The 18,472-nt window shown below is 46.7% G+C and overlaps 1 pseudogene; it reads left to right on the top strand.

Moving 5' to 3' along the window:
- The first annotated feature begins 662 nt into the window (after nucleotides 1–662).
- LOC122939393 overlaps nucleotides 663–18,472 on the top strand; it is a 50,160-nt pseudogene continuing 32,350 nt past the window's right edge.

Genomic DNA, 18,472 nt, shown 5'->3' with positions numbered 1-18,472 from the left:
CAGACGGTGCTGCAGAATCCACAATGGGCATACAAAATGCACCGGGTAATATGCAGACTCCTTCGCGGGGTACCCCGACAGACTACGGTGATCCGCCAACTTTACCCCTGGCACCACAGTGGACTGTACCCATGACCGTGCGCCCATCATGACGTTCACAAGATCAAATACTGCAGGGTCAGATTACAGAGTTACAAAAGAACTTACAGAAAATTGAGCAGGGAAACCTTGAGACACTGAAAGAAGCCCTAGCACTTAACCGGCCACAGGGACCACCAAAATATGTGTCTTTCACCCCACAACAGTTATTCACCATAGTGAATTTACTGCCTGACCCTGAGACCCATCCCATGCCCTTTTTCAGGAAACTGTCCCAAGTGCATCAAACCTATGGGTGCACATGGTCGGACCTGCAAAGTATAGTGGAAAACAAGACAGGTGAATACTCCACACTGATAATGGATCAAATCCACATCCCTGAACTTAAAGGTGCTAACTTTGACCCCCGGGATCATGAGTCTGGAGAATTCTTTATAGAACAACTACAGAAATGGGCGAAAGCAAGATTAGCAGACCAATCCACGACATTACAGGATATGACACAGGAAAAAGTTGAAACTGTCAAGAAATTTGCTCAGAGGATTAAACAAAATTACAAAGACATGGGTTTTAGTCAGAATGAGCCTGTTCATCTCAGACTCTTGGCCCGCTCGTTTATCGATGGTCTACGACCAGAGATAAACAAAGCCCTTGTGACCTGTCGCCCCGAGTGGAAATCCTTGACACTAGATATGTTGGAGCAGATTGCAAAGGGTCTAGAGAGTAACACAAAGAAAACCCGTGCTGCTGTGATAGCCGTAATGTCAGGAGAAGATTGTGGAGAACACCCACCCCTTTATGTCTGTTATGGGTGCGGCAAGCCCGGACACATAAAACGGCACTGCCGTAGCAAACATCTGTGGCCAACCAATCAACGGCGACAGGGGGGCACTCAGCCCCCTTCATCGCAATAGGACGCTGGCAAACCAGTGCAGGGAGGGGACATTCCATATATGTCAGTCTCTACCCCTCCTACCGGTCCCACCCCTCGAGTGACTCTCGAGGTTGCAGGGAAGGAACTTTCATTTCTTGTGGACACTGGTGCAGCCCGCAGTGTATTATGTGAGACTGCCGTACCTCATTCTTGGCTCACTGACATTCAATTACCTTGTTCTGGACTAGAGGGAGTTGTGCAACATAACTCTGTGACCAAGCCACTCACAGTCACTCCCCCTAGATTCTCCCGGACTAAAACCCCCCAACTCCACCTCCCTGCAGGAGTCATGTCGCAGTTTGTTGTCAGCCAAACATGCCCCTTCAATCTGTTAGGCTCTGATTTTCTTCAGAAAATCCAGGCTAACATACAGTTCAAAGAGGATGGAACAGTCACCCTCGGTACAGCCCTACACCCGGAGGATACTTGCCTCCTTATGGCATTAACCACACTTCAGGACGCTGGCTCATATGAACAAGGGGATTTGCTGCAAACCATTTTGCACCTCATCCCCGATACTCTCTGGACCAAAGGACCCCAGGATATCGGACGCCTCAATGTCCCACCGGTCACTGTGACCCTGAAGGATCCCAAGGTTCTGCCATACAAAGCGCAATATCCGCTTTCTATCTCACAACAGGATGCTATTACCCTCCAGGTGCAGGCCCTCCTGCAGAATGGGGCAATCAAGATCACTACTTCTCCCTGTAACTTACCCCTTTACCCAGTACGGAAGAAAAGGGAGAAAGGACAGTCTCCAACGTACCGCATGGTGGAGGACCTCCGAGCTGTCAATGAGGCTACTGTTCTTGAGACACCTATTGTCCCCAATCCGCACACACTCCTTGCTGGCATTCCACCCACTGCCACTACTTTCACTGTCATTGATCTGGCCAATGCATTCTTTTCTGTTCCCTTACATGAGGAATGTCAGTTTCTTTTTGCTTTCACACATGCAGGCAAACAGTACACCTGGACTGTTATGCCTCAAGGGGCTCAAAACAGCCCTTCCTGCTTCAGCAAGGCTATGTCCTCTGTTCTGCAACCCTGGCAAGCAGATCACCCGGATGTGGAACTCCTCCAGTATGTGGATGACCTTCTCCTCTGTGCGGTCTCTCCCCAAATCTGCATGACAAAATCTGTCTCACTTCTCCAGTTTTTAGCCTCTGCTGGATGTTGAGTCTCACAAGCCAAACTACAACTGTGTCTCCCCAAAGTTGTCTTCCTAGGTCATTGCATCTCTCAAAGTCACAAGCACCTAACTGAGGCGAGGAAGAAGGCTATCTCTGACATCCAACTCCCGGACACTCCTCATCAGCTGCAAACCTTTCTGGGACTCCTACTGCAGGCCTTGGATATCTGATGCTTCTGTCCTCATGCAGCCCTTATATGACTGTATACCTCGTAATGCTGCTACTCCTTTCCAGATCACAATGGAGGCCGGAGAGGCTTTTCAGTCATTAAAGGCCGCCATTGCATCTGCCCCTGCGCTTGGCATCCCCAACTACAACCTTCCTTTCCGGCTGTATGTCATGGAACGCCAAGGTCACGCTACTGGAGTCCTCACTCAAACTCATGGTGGCCGCAATCGGACCTTGGGTTACTATTCTAAGCGTTTTGATCCGGTAGCCAGAGCCGCCCCTTCCTGTGTCAGAGCTATCCATGCTGCCAGCTCTCTTCTAAACGTCACATCTGACGTTGTGCTGGGTCATCCCCTCACTATTCTGGCTCCCCATGACATTTCTGCCATCCTCCAGCAGACTCAACCTAAACACCTCACTGCACAGCGCCACCTCCGGCTTCAGTGTAGTTTGCTTCTGCCAGATAATGTCACCATTCAGAGGTGCCACATCCTCAATCCTGCTGCACTCCTTCCTCTTCCAAGGGGGGGAGTATAATGGAGATTCTGAAGATTTTATTGATCTACATGCTGAAGAGGATCTTCAGGAAGAAGAACTATGGGCCTCAACCGACTCTCTTTACAAGGAACAAGAACATGATTGCATCACAATGATGGAAGCTGAAGTAGGGACACCACCATCAGTCCAAGACACTCCTCTGACAAACCCTCATTGGATTCTCTTTGTGGACGGCTCAAGGTATGCCGATGACAAGGGGAAGTTCCATACAGGCATGGCAGTCACAAGTGAGCATGAAGTGCTGTGTGCAAGACAATTGCGCCCAGACCAGTCAGCACAAGAAGCTGAACTCGTTGCCCTCACTGAAGCCTGCCTCATGGCAAAAGACTCTACTGCCAATATCTACACAGATTCTAGATATGCCTTTGGAGTGGTTCATGACTTTGGACTAATATGGAAGGCCCGGGATTACATCACAGCTGCAGGAACCCCGATTAAGAATGCTGCAGCAGTAGCAGCCCTAATGGCAGCAGTAATCCTGCCCAACCAAGTGGCAGTAATCAAAGTAAAGGCCCATACTCAAGCTGACACCCCTGAGGCCAGAGGAACCGCCCTAGCTGACCAAGCGGCCAAGGAAGCAGCAGTGAAAGAGGAAAGAGTCCAGTCAGACCAGATTATGATAACACAGGAAGACCTGGAACAAGAAGAAATCACATGGGACCTCCTGAAACAAATGCAGAAACAGGCCACTCTCAGGGAAAAGGAAATCTGGCTGAAAGAATCAGCCCTCGAAGAAGAATCTGGACTCTGGACACAGGGAAAGAGAGTCTGCCTACCCAGAGCTCTTTATCCCCTAATAGCCTCAGTGGCCCATGGGCCCACCCACCAATCCAAAACCATCATGAAAGAACTAATTGACAAAATATAGGTGGCCCCAGGGATAACCCCTGTCCTGGTGAGACATACTCAAGCGTGTCTCATCTGTGCAGAGTGTAACCCCGGCAGAACCGAGCCCACTCCCAGAAAATGTCTCCCGAAAGCCTTATATCCCTTTCAGAGGATACAAATCGATCATATCCAGATGCCAATGTGCCAAGGGTTTCAATATGTGCTAGTAGTGATAGACTTGTTCTCTGGGTGGCCAGAAGCCTACCCCGTCCGAAACCAGACAGCAACCACTACTGCAAAAAAACTGATGCAGGAGCTTGTCTGTAGGTTCGGAGTACCTGAGGTCATTGAGAGGGTTCAGGGCTCAGAATTCACTGCTAGTCTAACCCAAGAGGTCTGGAAGATGGTAGGGTCACACCTGGCGTATCATACCCCATACAGGCCCCAAAGCAGTGGCAAAGTCTAAAATGCTGAAGATGACCAGGGAGACAGGGCTTAATTGGGTTCAGTGTTTGCCTATAACCCTCTTTTCAGTTAGGCATACACCAAGGCCCCCACACAAACTAACACCATATGAGATCTTATTTGGAACAGGGCCAAGAATGGGACAGTATTTCCCACAACAGTTACAAATGCATTATGAATCTGTTGCAAAATATGTGATAGCCTTGAGCAAGCAATTGTCTAATATACATGCACAAGTTTTCTCTTCCATTCCAGATCCTATCTCCCTAGAGGGAAGCCACACTCTCAAACCTGGAGAGTGGGTGGTGGTCAGAAGCACCCTCGAACCACGATACGAGGGACCCTACCAGGTGTTGCTGACCACCCCAACCTCTGTGAAACTCGAAGGGAGACCCACCTGGATCCACACTTCACATTGTAAAAGAGTGAAGGCTGTCCCACCGTCCCAGGAACCATAAGCCATGAGGATTCACATACTGATCATGACTTTGACAGTGGGCATATCTGCAGTATTCACGCCACTGGGTGATGAATGGGACAATTCACTGATACGGCACCATCAAATTTTAGTCCAGGGGTTGAAGGAGACTGAAACTCTGAGAGATTGTTGGATCTGTACCCACAGTCCCGTGAGTTCAACCAGTATGCCTTATTTTGCAATACCCCTGGACCTTTCTGAACTGATTGACCTGTCTAATTCTACCATCTTTCTCACTAGTATACACCAATTTAAATCCAGTACAAACAAGGACAAGGAAGTAGCCTTACCTGTTGCAGGGTGGGCAGATGCCCCATGGCTCATGATAAACAGATCAGGACCCTCGGTAGATTATAGCTCTACTCCTTGGCAAGAGGGACACTGGGCTAATGTCACATGTTTTCCTAGCTGGACACACTGTTATTGTCTCCAAGTACAAACCAAAGGTATGACATTTAGTCCACACATACACTCAGGTTGCAATGATTCAAAAACAGACAGCCACATGCAGTGTATTGGTATAGATGCTGAGAACGGAAAGGATCTGCCCTGTAACAACCGTACTGTACAGGATCTCCTGACAGGTATATTAGCTAACAACACCGAAAGTCAGTCAAAAGGATATGAGTTGGCGAAAGGGACACAATTAGCCAAACTAATTACCCGATTATTCAATGGCACAGCAGACGACATATACTTAGTTTGTGGACACAAAGCATACAAATGGTTATCCGAGAATGTCACAGGACTGTGCACCATCGCCAAGCTTACTCCTGCTACCTTTATAGTACCACACTCTGAAATTGACATAAATGCAGTACCTAAACACACCTTGTATCGTAGGGCCAAAGATAACACACCCAGACCAAATGGCAAGCCACATGTAGTAGAGATGAGCATTACCAACAAAATTGTTAGTTCCATCTTCATATATCCCATGATAGCGCAGATGTGGGATCATCTGGTAGTAGCAACAGACTACCTGGATGACCAAATATGGGAAGTGATGAGACTTATGAATACCTCGAACATTGTGCAAAACCAGTTAATCATTGTCACCAACCAACACACATTAGTTCTAGATTATGTTACAGCTAAAGATGGAGGTATGTGCCAGATTGTGGGACCCTCTTGTTGCCATTACATAGACCCGCAGGGTAATTTGCAAGTTAAGGTGGATATAGAGAAGATGGCGGATTTAAGAGATAAATGGCTGGACGCACATAAAGCTGATAAAGATACATGGTGGTCTGATACCTTCTCTTCCCTTAACCCCAATAACTGGTTCAAAGGTATTGGGGGTTGGCTCATGGGAATTGTCCAGGTAATATTGCAGGTAGCCCTAATAATATTGGTGATATATGTAGTGATTAAGCTTGTTCTTATTTGTGTGACCCGCTTTTCAAAAAGAATGAAGAAAACTGATGAACGACCTATTATGCTCCTCTACGATGAGGAAGGACAGAAGGAAACATCGTTCAACACAGCTCCCCCTCCTCACAATGATGCCTGGCTGAGATAGGGTGAGATGAATTCCAGGGTATTACCACAAGTCCGAGCAACCGGGAGCCTACCTATAAGGGGTAGGTTGTCGCCACTGCGGGTGAAGAGGATACGAATGGTATACCCAGGGGATTCGCTAGGCGAAGGGAAAGTCTACAATCAAGTTTCCAAGGGGGGACTGTTATGGACTATTGATACAAAATAGATACTTGCTTGTTGAGGACTATGTTTAGCTAAGATGGCGGCCAGGCATTCAGCCAACACCTATAAACTAGAATCTTACTTTGTGTTTTTATCATGTGTTTCTTTGTGGTTTCCGTTCAGCTCAAGCAAGCAGTTACAAAGAAAGAAGAAGTAACGGTTTCACCCATGAGCAAGGGGGGAGGGGGGAGGAATTCCCTCTGGCCGTCAAGGTTACAGAAAAGTATAGAGTTCATAGCCAATAGAAAAGATATACTTTATCTTACACCCCCCTCCCACTTCTTCCTGTCGTAAAAACCTATGTATTGTCTGCTGTTTTCAGAAATAAACCAGAGATCCTGTTTAACTCCACAGTGGGTTGTCTGTCTGATCTCTCCGTGCACGTATCTTAATTAATTTGGAGCAGTACATCAACCGAACTGGCAGCTTGGCCAGAACCAGAACACTAGCAGCACACTCTTCTCCTGGGTGGCCATCCGTTCAGTAGTTCCAATCGGTATGTGGGGAAACACACAAACAGGGGCATACGGACAGGAAATCCAGCAAAATGAAGGCAAACAGACGAACCAGCAATATAGGTCTATACAGATGGATCTGTCACAGGGACCAGAAAATGATCTCCGTTACAGCCCGGATGGTTAAGGTTGCCTAATTGTATATAAATATTAATCCAGTTTAGGGATCTATCGGAGTGTTTATGTACAGATAAAGAGGTCCTTCATACAATTCAAACCCAATGACATGGTACCAAAGGACCCCCACAAAGAATTATCAAGGAAGATGATAATTGGCACAAATTAAGGGAAGGGGGAGAGGGGGGAAAAATAATTGAATATGAGGGGTGAGATACGAGAGTGAAGAACATCTAGTGAAACTTATACATAGTCGTGATCATCAATATCTACAAGCCCTCATTATAATAAATCAGGGGCTTGTCAGAGCTTCAGTGAAACAGATAATGTTCACTAAACGCGATAATTAATATTCTGGTGTTTCGCACACCAAGCCCAGTAAGGGGGGCCACAAAGTTCAAACGAGTCTTAAGATTGCAAGGGAGTTAAGGGAAGGGAAAGGGGGGGGAGGGGATAGAGGGGGTTTAAAGGATGTAGAAAGAGTCCAGATGGATTCAGGATAAGTAGAGGGCCAAAAAATCGATAAACAGACAAGTGACCCAATCATAGAACAACAACGCAAGTCACAGAAAGCATGAAAAGGTTAACCTTTCATTGAGTCCTCGGGGGGATTGGGATCGGAGTCTATGGATCCATTCGCTCTCTCTCTGTAGGATCCTCCTATCCCAATCACCCCCGCGTGGAGAAGGAGGTATAATTTCAAGTACCGTGAAATTGGATCAGTTGGTGCTCATAGGAGGGGAGAGAGGACAAATTAATATCGTATTCACTGGCACATGGATCCAAGTCTCACATAGGATGATTTAGAAGTAAGTATTGTGTCCAAGGATCGTGCAGTATATATGATAGACACAGTTTGTCCTACAAGGCAGGACTTCCCGACTAAACGTCACCATACAGATAATGGTGTCCACCGCATCCATATATCATTAATGATGGGATAGAGTTAGATGCATTATTGATAGAATAAACATCAGCCCCAGGTGGGTGGCCTGTCCATTGTAGGTCTCAATAAGAGCCAGTCCTGGTGTTCCCCACAATCCCCCCGAGGACTCAATGAAAGGTTAACCTTTTCATGTTTTCTGTGACTTGCATTGTTGTTCTATGATTGGGTCACTTGTCTGTTTATCGATTTTTTTTGGCCCTCTACTTATCCTGAATCCATCTGGACTCTGGCTACATCCTTTAAACCCCCTCTATCCCCTCCCTTCCCCCCCCTTTCCCTTCCCTTAACTCCCTTGCAATCTTAAGGCTCGTTTGAACTTTGTGGCCCCCCTTACTGGGCTTGGTGTGCGAAACACCAGAATATTAATTATCGTGTTTAGTGAACATTATCTGTTTCACTGAAGCTCTGACAAGCCCCTGATTTATTATAATGAGGGCTTGTAGCTATTGATGATCATGACTATGTATAAGTTACACTAGATGTTCTTCGCTCTCGTATCTCACCCCTCATATTCAATTATTTTTCCCCCCTCTCCCCCTTCCCTTGATTTGTGCCAATTATCATCTTCCTTGATAATTCTTTGTGGGGGTCCTTTGGTACCATGTCATTGGGTTTGAATTGTATGAAGGACCTCTTTATCTGTACATAAACACTCCGATAGATCCCTAAACTGGATTACTATTTATATACAATTAGGCAACCATAACCATCCGGGCTGTAAAGGAGATCATTTTCTGGTCCCCTATACTCCTAGGGTCGAAAATGCGATCTGGGATTGTCAGGTTGACATCAGCCTTTAACTGTACCTGACTGCAGACCCATAGGTATTCTTATCCTCTTGATGTCGGTGGTTTCTCTAGGTGTTGAATGATTCATTAGTAGAGTTGAGCGAACACCTGGATGTTCGGGTTCGAGAAGTTCGGCCGAACATCCCGGAAATGTTCGGGTTCGGGATCCGAACCCGATCCGAACTTCGTCCCGAACCCGAACCCCATTGAAGTCAATGGGGACCCGAACTTTTCGGCACTAAAAAGGCTGTAAAACAGCCCAGGAAAGAGCTAGAGGGCTGCAAAAGGCAGCAACATGTAGGTAAATCCCCTGCAAACAAATGTGGATAGGGAAATGAATTAAAATAAAAATTAAATAAATAAAAATTAACCAAAATCAATTGGAGAGAGGTTCCATAGCAGAGAATCTGGCTTCCCGTCACCCACCACTGGAACAGTCCATTCTCAGATATTTAGGCCCCGGCACCCAGGCAGAGGAGAGAGGTCCCGTAACAGAGAATCTGTCTTCATGTCAGCAGAGAATTAGTCTGCATGTCATAGCAGAGAATGAGGCTTCACGTCAGCCACCACTGCAACAGTCCATTGGCATATATTTAGGCCCAGCACACACACAGGCAGAGGAGAGAGGTCCCGTAACAGAGAATCTGGCTTCATGTCAGCAGAGAATCAGTCTGCATATCATAGCAGAGAATGAGGCTTCACGTCAGCCACCACTGCAACAGTCCATTGGCATATATTTAGGCCTAGCACACAGGCAGAGCAGAGAGGTCCCGTAACAGACAATCTGGCTTCATGACAGCAGAGAATCAGTCTGCATGTCATAGCAGAGAATGAGGCTTCACGTCAGCCACCACTGCAACAGTCCATTGGCATATATTTAGGCCTAGCACACAGGCAGAGCAGAGAGGTCCCGTAACAGACAATCTGGCTTCATGTCAGCAGAGAATCAGTCTGCATGTCATAGCAGAGAATGAGGCTTCACGTCAGCCACCACTGCAACAGTCCATTGGCATATATTTAGGCCCAGCACACACACAGGCAGAGGAGAGAGGTCCAGTAACAGAGAATCTGGCTTCATGTCAGCAGAGAATCAGTCTGCATGTCATAGCAGAGAATGAGGCTTCACGTCACCCACCACTGCAACAGTCCATTGGCATATATTTAGGCCTAGCACACAGGCAGAGCAGAGAGGTCCCGTAACAGACAATCTGGCTTCATGTCAGCAGAGAATCAGTCTGCATGTCATAGCAGAGAATGAGGCTTCACGTCACCCACCACTGCAACAGTCCATTGGCATATATTTAGGCCTAGCACACAGGCAGAGGAGAGGTTCATTCAACTTTGGGTAGCCTCGCAATATAATGGTAAAATGAAAATAAAAATAGGATTGAATGAGGAAGTGCCCTGGAGTCCAATAATATATGGTTATGGGGAGGTAGTTAATGTCTAATCTGGACAAGGGACGGACAGGTCCTGTGGGATCCATGCCTGGTTCATTTTTATGAACGTCAGCTTGTCCACATTGGCTGTAGACAGGCGGCTGCGTTTGTCTGTAATGACGCCCCCTGCCGTGCTGAATACACGTTCAGACAAAACGCTGGCTGCCGGGCAGGCCAGCACCTCCAAGGCATAAAAGGCTAGCTCTGGCCACGTGGACAATTTAGAGACCCAGAAGTTGAATGGGGCCGAACCATCAGTCAGTACGTGGAGGGGTGTGCACACGTACTGTTCCACCATGTTAGTGAAATGTTGCCTCCTGCTAACACGTTGCGTATCAGGTGGTGGTGCAGTTAGCTGTGGCGTGTTGACAAAAGTTTTCCACATCTCTGCCATGCTAACCCTGCCCTCAGAGGAGCTGGCCGTGACACAGCTGCCTTGGCGACCTCTTGCTCCTCCTCTGCCTTGGCCTTGGGCTTCCACTTGTTCCCCTGTGACATTTGGGAATGCTCTCAGTAGCGCGTCTACCAACGTGCGCTTGTACTCGCGCATCTTCCTATCACGCTCCAGTGCAGGAAGTAAGGTGGGCACATTGTCTTTGTAGCGTGGATCCAGCAGGGTGGCAACCCAGTAGTCCGCACAGGTTAAAATGTGGGCAACTCTGCTGTCGTTGCGCAGGCACTGCAGCATGTAGTCGCTCATGTGTGCCAGGCTGCCCAGGGGTAAGGACAAGCTGTCCTCTGTGGGAGGCGTATCGTCATCGTCCTGCCTTTCCCCCCAGCCACGCACCAGTGATGGACCCGAGCTGCGTTGGGTGCCACCCCGCTGTGACCATGCTTCATCCTCATCCTCCTCCACCTCCTCCTCATCCTCGTCCTCCTCGTCCTCCAGTAGTGGGCCCTGGCTGGCCACATTTGTACCTGGCCTCTGCTGTTGCCAAAAACCTCCCTCTGAGTCACTTCGAAGAGACTGGCCTGAAAGTGCTAAAAATGACCCCTCTTCCTCCTCCTCCTCCTCCTCCTCCTGGGCCACCTCCTCTTCCATCATCGCCCTAAGTGTTTTCTCAAGGAGACATAGAAGTGGTATTGTAACGCTGATAACGGTGTCATCGCCACTGGCCATGTTGGTGGAGTACTCGAAACAGCGCAACAGGGCACACAGGTCTCGCATGGAGGCCCAGTCATTGGTGGTGAAGTGGTGCTGTTCTGTAGTGCGACTGACCCGTGCGTGCTGCAGCTGAAACTCCACTATGGCCTGCTGCTGCTCGCACAGTCTGTCCAGCATGTGCAAGGTGGAGTTCCACCTGGTGGGCACGTCGCATATGAGGCGGTGAGCGGGAAGGCCGAAGTTACGCTGTAGCGCAGACAGGCGAGCAGCAGCAGGATGTGAACGCCGGAAGCGCGAACAGACGGCCCGCACTTTATGCAGCAGCTCTGACATGTCGGGGTAGTTGTGAATGAACTTCTGCACCACCAAATTCAGCACATGCGCCAAGCAAGGGATGTGCGTCAAATTGGCTAGTCCCAGAGCTGCAACGAGATTTCGCCCATTATCACACACCACCAGGCCGGGCTTGAGGCTCACCGGCAGCAACCACTCGTCGGTCTGTTGTTCTATACCCCGCCACAACTCCTGTGCGGTGTGGGGCCTGTCCCCCAAACATATGAGTTTCAGAATGGCCTGCTGACGTTTACCCCGGGCTGTGCTGAAGTTGGTGGTGAAGGTGTGTGGCTGACTGGATGAGCAGGTGGAAGAAGAGGAGGAGGAAGCCGAGAAGGAGGAGGTGGCAACAGGAGGCAAAGAATGTTGCCCTGCGATCCTTGGCGGCGGAAGGACGTGCGCCAAACAGCTCTCCGCCTGGGGCCCAGCTGCCACTACATTTACCCAGTGTGCAGTTAGGGAGATATAGCGTCCCTGGCCGTGCTTACTGGTCCACGTATCTGTGGTTAGGTGGACCTTGCCACAGATGGCGTTGCGCAGTGCACACTTGATTTTATCGGATACTTGGTTGTGCAGGGAAGGCACGGCTCTCTTGGAGAAGTAGTGCCGGCTGGGAACAACATACTGTGGGACAGCAAGCGACATGAGCTGTTTGAAGCTGTCTGTGTCCACCAGCCTAAATGACAGCATTTCATAGGCCAGTAGTTTAGAAATGCTGGCATTCAGGGCCAGGGATCGAGGGTGGCTAGGTGGGAATTTACGCTTTCTATCAAATGTTTGTGAGATGGAGAGCTGAACGCTGGCGTGTGACATGGTTGAGACGCTTGGTGACGGAGGTGGTGGTGGTGGTGTTGGTGGTACATCCCCTGTTTGCTGGGCGGCAGGTGCCAACGTTCCTCCAGAGGCGGAGGAAGAGGCCGAGGCGGCAGCAGCAGAATAGGCCGAGGCGGCAGCAGCAGAAGAGGTAGCAGGGGGAGCCTGAGTGACTTCCTTGGTTTTAAGGTGTTTACTCCACTGCAGTTCATGCTTTGCATGCAGGTGCCTGGTCATGCAGGTTGTGCTCAGGTTCAGAACGTTAATGCCTCGCTTCAGGCTCTGATGGCACAGCGTGCAAACCACTCGGGTCTTGTCGTCAGCACATTGTTTGAAGAAGTGCCATGCCAGGGAACTCCTTGAAGCTGCCTTTGGGGTGCTCGGTCCCAGATGGCGGCGGTCAGTAGCAGGCGGAGTCTCTTGGCGGCGGGTGTTCTGCTTTTGCCCACTGCTCCCTCTTTTGCTACGCTGTTGGCTCGGTCTCACCACTGCCTCTTCCTCCGAACTGTGAAAGTCAGTGGCACGACCTTCATTCCATGTGGGGTCTAGGACCTCATCGTCCCCTGCATCGTCTTCCACCCAGTCTTGATCCCTGACCTCCTGTTCAGTCTGCACACTGCAGAAAGACGCAGCAGTTGGCACCTGTGTTTCGTCATCATCAGAGACATGCTGAGGTGGTATTCCCATGTCCTCATCATCAGGAAACATAAGTGGTTGTGCGTCAGTGCATTCTATGTCTTTCACCGCTGGGGAAGGGCTAGGTGGATGCCCTTGGGAAACCCTGCCAGCGGAGTCTTCAAACAGCATAAGAGACTGCTGCATAACTTGAGGCTGAGACAGTTTCCCTGGTATGCATGGGGGTGATGTGACAGACTGATGGGGTTGGTTTTCAGGCGCCATCTGTGCGCTTTCTGCAGAAGACTGGGTGGGAGATAATGTGAACGTGCTGGATCCACTGTCGGCCACCCAATTGACTAATGCCTGTACCTGCTCAGGCCTTACCATCCTTAGAACGGCATTGGGCCCCACCATATATCGCTGTAAATTCTGGCGGCTACTGGGACCTGAGGTAGTTGGTACACTAGGACGTGTGGATGTGGCAGAACGGCCACGTCCTCTCCCAGCACCAGAGGGTCCACTAACACCACCACGACCATGTCCACGTCCGCGTCCCTTACTAGATGTTTTTCTCATTGTTATGGTTCACCACAACAACAAATATATTATTTGGCACAATGTATTGTATTCAAATTCAGCGGGATATAAATTTGAGGCCTAGTATTTAGGCGCTGGGTGACCGGTATGGATTTAGTGACAGAATTAGACTTGGAAATACACAGTAGCGGGTGTGTGTGAAGTTATTCTGAATGACCCAATGTGCACCTTGAATATTATATACCCTTTTAGGGATAGATTTCAAATAGCTCTGATATAGCAGAAACCACTAAATTATGAAATTGTTAAATTGGGAATTGTATTTAAACCCAGAACAAAAAATGTGCTTTGACGGACACTAAATAACTTTCCCAGCCACAACAGGACAGCGTTAACGAGAGATTTAGCAGGATATAAATTTGAGGCCTAGTATTTAGGCGCTGGGTGACAGGTATGGGTTTAGTGACAGAATTAGACTTAGAAATACACAGTAGCGGGTGTGTGTGAAGTTATTCTGAATGACCCAATGTGCACCTTGAATATTATATACCCTTTTAGGGATAGATTTCAAATAGCTCTGATATAGCAGAAACCACTAAATTATGAAATTGTTAAATTGGGAATTGTATTTAAACCCAGAACAAAAAATGTGCTTTGACGGACACTAAATAACTTTCCCAGCCACAACAGGACAGCGTTAACGAGAGATTTAGCAGGATATAAATTTGAGGCCTAGTATTTAGGCGCTGGGTGACAGGTATGGGTTTAGTGACAGAATTAGACTTAGAAATACACAGTAGCGGGTGTGTGTGAAGTTATTCTGAATGACCCAATGTGCACCTTGAATATTATATACCCTTTTAGGGATAGATTTCAAATAGCTCTGATATAGCAGAAACGACTAAATTATGAAATTGCTAAATTGGGAATTGTATTTCAACCCAGAACAAAAAATGTGCTTTGACGGACACTAAATAACTTTCCCAGCCACAACAGGACAGCGGTAACGAGAGATTTAGCGGGATATAAATTTGAGGCCTAGTATTTAGGCGCTGGGTGACAGGTATGGGTTTAGTGACAGAATTAGATTTGGAAATGCACAGTAGCGGGTGTGTGAAGTTATTCTGAATGACCCTATGTGCACCTTGAATATTATATACCCTTTTAGGGATAGATTTCAAATAGCTCTGATATAGCAGAAACCACTAAATTATGAAATTGCTAAATTGGGAATTGTATTTCAACCCAGAACAAGAAATGTGCTTGAACGGACACTAAATAACTCGCCCAGCTACAGCACTAAGGACAGATTTAGCGGGATATAAATTTGAGGCCTAGTATTTAGGCGCTGGGTGACAGGTATGGGTTTAGTGCCAGAATTAGACTTGGAAATACACAGTAGCGGGTGTGTGTGAAGTTATTCTGAATGACCCAATGTGCACCTTGAATATTATATACCCTTTTAGGGATAGATTTCAAATAGCTCTGATATAGCAGAAACCACTAAATTATGAAATTGCTAAATTGGGAATTGTATTTCAACCCAGAACAAGAAATGTGCTTGAACGGACACTAAATAACTCGCCCAGCTACAGCACTAAGGACAGATTTAGCGGGATATAAATTTGAGGCCTAGTATTTAGGCGCTGGGTGACAGGTATGGGTTTAGTGCCAGAATTAGACTTGGAAATACACAGTAGCGGGTGTGTGTGAAGTTATTCTGAATGACCCAATGTGCACCTTGAATATTATATACCCTTTTAGGGATAGATTTCAAATAGCTCTGATATAGCAGAAACCACTAAATTATGAAATTGCTAAATTGGGAATTGTATTTCAACCCAGAACAAGAAATGTGCTTGAACGGACACTAAATAACTCGCCCAGCTACAGCACTAAGGACAGATTTAGCGGGATATAAATTTGAGGCCTAGTATTTAGGCGCTGGGTGACAGGTATGGGTTTAGTGCCAGAATTAGACTTGGAAATACACAGTAGCGGGTGTGTGTGAAGTTATTCTGAATGACCCAATGTGCACCTTGAATATTATATACCCTTTTAGGGATAGATTTCAAATAGCTCTGATATAGCAGAAACGACTAAATTATGAAATTGCTAAATTGGGAATTGTATTTCAACCCAGAACAAGAAATGTGCTTGAACGGACACTAAATAACTCGCCCAGCTACAGCACTAGGGACAGATTTAGCTGGATATAAATTTGAGGCCTAGTATTTAGGCGCTGGGTGACAGGTATGGGTTTAGTGCCAGAATTAGACTTGGAAATACACAGTAGCGGGTGTGTGTGAAGTTATTCTGAATGACCCAATGTGCACCTTGAATATTATATACCCTTTTAGGGATAGATTTCAAATAGCTCTGATATAGCAGAAACCACTAAATTATGAAATTGCTAAATTGGGAATTGTATTTCAACCCAGAACAAGAAATGTGCTTGAACGGACACTAAATAACTCGCCCAGCTACAGCACTAGGGACAGATTTAGCGGGATATAAATTTGAGGCCTAGTATTTAGGCGCTGGGTGACAGGTATGGGTTTAGTGCCAGAATTAGACTTGGAAATACACAGTAGCGGGTGTGTGTGAAGTTATTCTGAATGACCCAATGTGCACCTTGAATATTATATACCCTTTTAGGGATAGATTTCAAATAGCTCTGATATAGCAGAAACCACTAAATTATGAAATTGCTAAATTGGGAATTGTATTTCAACCCAGAACAAGAAATGTGCTTGAACGGACACTAAATAACTCGCCCAGCTACAGCACTAGGGACAGATTTAGCGGGATATAAATTTGAGGCCTAGTATTTAGGCGCTGGGTGACAGGTATGGGTTTAGTGCCAGAATTAGACTTGGAAATACACAGTAGCGGGTGTGTGTGAAGTTATTCTGAATGACCCAATGTGCACCTTGAATATTATATACCCTTTTAGGGATAGATTTCAAATAGCTCTGATATAGCAGAAACCACTAAATTATGAAATTGCTAAATTGGGAATTGTATTTCAACCCAGAACAAGAAATGTGCTTGAACGGACACTAAATAACTCGCCCAGCTACAGCACTAGGGACAGATTTAGCTGGATATAAATTTGAGGCCTAGTATTTAGGCGCTGGGTGACAGGTATGGGTTTAGTGCCAGAATTAGACTTGGAAATACACAGTAGCGGGTGTGTGTGAAGTTATTCTGAATGACCCAATGTGCACCTTGAATATTATATACCCTTTTAGGGATAGATTTCAAATAGCTCTGATATAGCAGAAACCACTAAATTATGAAATTGCTAAATTGGGAATTGTATTTCAACCCAGAACAAGAAATGTGCTTGAACGGACACTAAATAACTCGCCCAGCTACAGCACTAGGGACAGATTTAGCGGGATATAAATTTGAGGCCTAGTATTTAGGCGCTGGGTGACAGGTATGGGTTTAGTGCCAGAATTAGACTTGGAAATACACAGTAGCGGGTGTGTGTGAAGTTATTCTGAATGACCCAATGTGCACCTTGAATATTATATACCCTTTTAGGGATAGATTTCAAATAGCTCTGATATAGCAGAAACCACTAAATTATGAAATTGCTAAATTGGGAATTGTATTTCAACCCAGAACAAGAAATGTGCTTGAACGGACACTAAATAACTCGCCCAGCTACAGCACTAGGGACAGATTTAGCGGGATATAAATTTGAGGCCTAGTATTTAGGCGCTGGGTGACAGGTATGGGTTTAGTGCCAGAATTAGACTTGGAAATACACAGTAGCGGGTGTGTGTGAAGTTATTCTGAATGACCCAATGTGCACCTTGAATATTATATACCCTTTTAGGGATAGATTTCAAATAGCTCTGATATAGCAGAAACCACTAAATTATGAAATTGCTAAATTGGGAATTGTATTTCAACCCAGAACAAGAAATGTGCTTGAACGGACACTAAATAACACGCCCAGCTACAGCACTAGGGACAGATTTAGCTGGATATAAATTTGAGGCCTAGTATTTAGGCGCTGGGTGACAGGTATGGGTTTAGTGCCAGAATTAGACTTGGAAATACACAGTAGCGGGTGTGTGTGAAGTTATTCTGAATGACCCAATGTGCACCTTGAATATTATATACCCTTTTAGGGATAGATTTCAAATAGCTCTGATATAGCAGAAACCACTAAATTATGAAATTGCTAAATTGGGAATTGTATTTCAACCCAGAACAAGAAATGTGCTTGAACGGACACTAAATAACTCGCCCAGCTACAGCACTAAGGACAGATTTAGCGGGATATAAATTTGAGGCCTAGTATTTAGGCGCTGGGTGACCGGTATGGATTTAGTGACAGAATTAGACTGGGATATGGCCAAAAAATAAACAGACTATTGCTGGTTAAATGCACTTGGTGTGACAGCTTCACCCTGATGTAGGCTTTAGCCAAAAAACAACCACACCATTGAGGGTTAAATGCACTTGGTGACAGGCGCAGCTTGCCCCTGATTTAGTATATGGCCAAAAAATGAACAGACTATTGCTGGTTAAATGCACTTGGTGTGACAGCTTCACCCTGATGTAGGCTTTAGCCAAAAAACAACCACACCATTGAGGGTTAAATGCACTTGGTGACAGGCGCAGCTTGCCCCTGATTTTGTATATGGCCAAAAAATGAACAGACTATTGCTGGTTAAATGCACTTGGTGTGACAGCTTCACCCTGATGTAGGCTTTAGCCAAAAAACAACCACACCATTGAGGGTTAAATGCACTTGGTCGCAGCTTGTGCTGGCGCACCACAAGACACAAAATGGCCGCCGATCACCCCAGAA

This window comes from Bufo gargarizans, chromosome 5, assembly GCF_014858855.1.
Source record: "Bufo gargarizans isolate SCDJY-AF-19 chromosome 5, ASM1485885v1, whole genome shotgun sequence".
NCBI classification, from domain to species: domain Eukaryota; kingdom Metazoa; phylum Chordata; class Amphibia; order Anura; family Bufonidae; genus Bufo; species Bufo gargarizans.
This window is presented reverse-complemented; position numbering and strand designations above follow the sequence as displayed.